The sequence below is a fragment of the Urtica dioica genome, chromosome 4 (assembly GCF_054948205.1).
Source record: "Urtica dioica subsp. dioica isolate 48M chromosome 4, U.dioica_male_clone48M_v1_H2, whole genome shotgun sequence".
Lineage (NCBI taxonomy): Eukaryota > Viridiplantae > Streptophyta > Magnoliopsida > Rosales > Urticaceae > Urtica > Urtica dioica.
This window is the reverse complement of record NC_142759.1, coordinates 31,961,127-31,965,739: the sequence shown is the minus strand read 5'-3', so window position 1 is coordinate 31,965,739 and position 4,613 is coordinate 31,961,127.

Sequence of the window (4,613 nt, the reverse complement as noted above, 5' to 3'; positions counted from 1 at the left end):
ACTCGAGGAGAAATGTAGAGTCAGCACGAGGAGTAGCTAGTCGACTCGTGAACTCGGTACTCGACTCGAGGAGTGAACTCAACTCGAGGAGAAATGTAGAGTCAGCACGAGGAGTAGCTAGTCGACTCGTGGACTCGGTACTCGACTCGAGGAGCGAACTCAACTCGAGAAGAAATGAAGAGTCAGCACGAGGAGTAGCTAGTCGACTCGTGGACTCGGTACTCGACTCGAGGAGTGAACTCAACTCGAGGAGAAATGTAAAGTCAGCACGAGGAGTAGCTAGTCGACTCGTGGACTCGGTACTCGACTCGAGGAGTGAACTCAACTCGAGGAGAAATGTAGAGTCGGCACGAGGAGTGGCTAGTCGACTCGTGGACTCGGTACTCGACTCGAGGAGTGAACTCAACTCGAGGAGAAAGGTAGAGTCAGCATGAGGGGTAGCTAGTCGACTCGTGGACTTGGTACTCGACTCGAGGAGTGAACTCATCTCGAGGATAAATGTAGAGTCAGCACGAGGAATAGCTAGTCGACTCGTGGAGTCGGTACTCGACTCGAGGAGTGAACTCAACTCGAGGAGAAATGTAGAGTCGGCACGAGGAGTGGCTTGCCGACTCGTGGACTCGGTACTCGACTCGAGGAGTGAACTTAACTCGAGGAGAAATGTAGAGTCAGCACGAGGAGTAGCTAGTCGACTCGTGAACTCGGTACTCGACTCGAGGAGTGAACTCAACTCGAGGAGAAATGTAGAGTCAACACGAGGAGTAGCTAGTCGACTCGTGGACTCGGTACTCGACTCGAGGAGTGAACTCAACTCGAGGAGAAAGGTAGAGTCGGCACGAGGAGTAGCTAGTCGACTCGTGGACTCGGTACTCGACTCGAGGAGTGAACTCAACTCGAGAAGAAATGAAGAGTCAGCACGAGGAGTAGCTAGTCGACTCGTGGACTCGGTACTCGACTCGAGGAGTGAACTCAACTCGAGGAGAAATGTAGAGTCAGCACGAGGAGTAGCTAGTCGACTCGTGGACTCGGTACTCGACTCGAGGAGTGAACTCAACTCGAGGAGTGAACTCAACTCGAGGAGAAATGTAGAGTCGGCACGAGGAGTGGCTAGTCGACTCGTGGACTCGGTACTCGACTCGAGGAGTGAACTCAACTCGAGGAGAAACGTAGAGTCGGCACGAGGAGTAGCTAGTCGACTCGTGAACTCGGTACTCGACTCGAGGAGTGAACTCAACTCGAGGAGAAATGTAGAGTCAGCACGAGGAGTAGCTAGTCGACTCGTGGACTCGGTACTCGACTCGAGGAGTGAACTCAACTCGAGGAGAAATGTAGAGTCAGCACGAGTAGTAGCTAGTGGACTCGGTACTCGACTCGAGGAGTGAACTCAACTCGAGGAGAAATGTAGAGTCAGCACGATGAGTAGCTAGTCGACTCGTGAACTCGGTACTCGACTCGAGGAGTGAACTCAACTCGAGGAGAAATGTAGAGTCAGCACGAGGAGTAGCTAGTCGACTCGTGGACTCGATACTCGACTCGAGGAGTGAACTCATCTCGAGGAGAAATGTAGAGTCAGCACGAGGAGTAGCTAGTCGACTCGTGGACTCGGTACTCGACTCGAGGAGTGAACTCAACTCGAGGAGAAATGTAGTGTCAGCACGAGGAGTAGCTAGTGGACTCGTGGACTCGGTACTCGACTCGAGGAGTGAACTCAACTCGAGGAGAAATGTAGAGTCCGCACGAGGAGTAGCTAGTCGACTCGTGAACTCGGTACTCGACTCGAGGAGTGAACTCAACTCGAGGAGAAATGTAGAGTCAGCACGAGGAGTAGCTAGTCGACTCGTGGACTCGGTACTCGACTCGAGAAGTGAACTCAACTCGAGGAGAAATGTAGAGTCGGCACGAGGAGTGGCTTGCCGACTCGTGGACTCGGTACTCGACTCGAGGAGTGAACTCAACTCGTGGAGAAACGTAGAGTCGGCACGAGGAGTGGCTAGTCTACTCGTGGACTCGGTACTCGACTCGAGGAGTGAACTCAACTCGAGGAGAAATGTAGAGTCAACACGAGGAGTAGCTAGTCGACTCGTGGACTCGGTACTCGACTCGAGGAGTGAACTCATCTCGAGGAGAAATGTAGAGTCAGCACGAGGAGTAGCTAGTCGACTCGTGGACTCGGTACTCGACTCGAGGAGTGAACTCAACTCGAGGAGAAATGTAGAGTCAGCACGAGGAGTAGCTAGTGGACTCGTGGACTCGGTACTCGACTCGAGGAGTGAACTCAACTCGAGGAGAAATGTAGAGTCAGCACGAGGAATAGCTAGTCGACTCGTGGACTCGGTACTCGACTCGAGGAGTGAACTCAACTCGAAGAGAAATGTAGAGTCGGCACGAGGAGTGGCTTGCCGACTCGTGGACTCGGTACTCGACTCGAGGAGTGAACTCAACTCGAGGAGAAATGTAGAGTCAGCACGAGGAGTAGCTAGTCTACTCGTGGACTCGGTACTCGACTCGAGGAGTGAACTCAACTCGAGGAGAAATGTAGAGTCAACACGAGGAGTAGCTAGTCGACTCGTGGACTCGGTACTCGACTCGAGGAGTGAACTCATCTCGAGGAGAAATGTAGAGTCAGCACGAGGAGTAGCTAGTCGACTCGTGGACTCGGTACTCGACTCGAGGAGTGAACTCAACTCGAGGAGAAATGTAGAGTCAGCACGAGGAGTAGCTAGTGGACTCGTGGACTCGGTACTCGACTCGAGGAGTGAACTCAACTCGAGGAGAAATGTAGAGTCAGCACGAGGAATAGCTAGTCGACTCGTGGACTCGGTACTCGACTCGAGGAGTGAACTCAACTCGAAGAGAAATGTAGAGTCGGCACGAGGAGTGGCTTGCCGACTCGTGGACTCGGTACTCGACTCGAGGAGTGAACTCAACTCGAGGAGAAATGTAGAGTCAGCACGAGGAGTAGCTAGTCGACTCGTGAACTCGGTACTCGACTCGAGGAGTGAACTCAACTCGAGGAGAAATGTAGAGTCAGCACGAGGAGTAGCTAGTCGACTCGTGGACTCGGTACTCGACTCGAGGAGCGAACTCATCTCGAGGAGAAATGTAGAGTCAGCACGAGGAGTAGCTAGTCGACTCGTGGACTCGGTACTCGACTCGAGGAGTGAACTCAACTCGAGGAGAAATGTAGTGTCAGCACGAGGAGTAGCTAGTGGACTCGTGGACTCGGTACTCGACTCGAGGAGTGAACTCAACTCGAGGAGAAATGTAGAGTCCGCACGAGGAGTAGCTAGTCGACTCGTGAACTCGGTACTCGACTCGAGGAGTGAACTCAACTCGAGGAGAAATGTAGAGTCAGCACGAGGAGTAGCTAGTCGACTCGTGGACTCGGTACTCGACTCGAGAAGTGAACTCAACTCGAGGAGAAATGTAGAGTCGGCACGAGGAGTGGCTTGCCGACTCGTGGACTCGGTACTCGACTCGAGGAGTGAACTCAACTCGTGGAGAAACGTAGAGTCGGCACGAGGAGTGGCTAGTCTACTCGTGGACTCGGTACTCGACTCGAGGAGTGAACTCAACTCGAGGAGAAATGTAGAGTCAACACGAGGAGTAGCTAGTCGACTCGTGGACTCGGTACTCGACTCGAGGAGTGAACTCATCTCGAGGAGAAATGTAGAGTCAGCACGAGGAGTAGCTAGTCGACTCGTGGACTCGGTACTCGACTCGAGGAGTGAACTCAACTCGAGGAGAAATGTAGAGTCAGCACGAGGAGTAGCTAGTGGACTCGTGGACTCGGTACTCGACTCGAGGAGTGAACTCAACTCGAGGAGAAATGTAGAGTCAGCACGAGGAATAGCTAGTCGACTCGTGGACTCGGTACTCGACTCGAGGAGTGAACTCAACTCGAAGAGAAATGTAGAGTCGGCACGAGGAGTGGCTTGCCGACTCGTGGACTCGGTACTCGACTCGAGGAGTGAACTCAACTCGAGGAGAAATGTAGAGTCAGCACGAGGAGTAGCTAGTCGACTCGTGAACTCGGTACTCGACTCGAGGAGTGAACTCAACTCGAGGAGAAATGTAGAGTCAGCACGAGGAGTAGCTAGTCGACTCGTGGACTCGGTACTCGACTCGAGGAGCGAACTCAACTCGAGAAGAAATGAAGAGTCAGCACGAGGAGTAGCTAGTCGACTCGTGGACTCGGTACTCGACTCGAGGAGTGAACTCAACTCGAGGAGAAATGTAAAGTCAGCACGAGGAGTAGCTAGTCGACTCGTGGACTCGGTACTCGACTCGAGGAGTGAACTCAACTCGAGGAGAAATGTAGAGTCGGCACGAGGAGTGGCTAGTCGACTCGTGGACTCGGTACTCGACTCGAGGAGTGAACTCAACTCGAGGAGAAAGGTAGAGTCAGCATGAGGGGTAGCTAGTCGACTCGTGGACTTGGTACTCGACTCGAGGAGTGAACTCATCTCGAGGATAAATGTAGAGTCAGCACGAGGAATAGCTAGTCGACTCGTGGAGTCGGTACTCGACTCGAGGAGTGAACTCAACTCGAGGAGAAATGTAGAGTCGGCACGAGGAGTGGCTTGCCGACTCGTGGACTCGGTACTCGACTC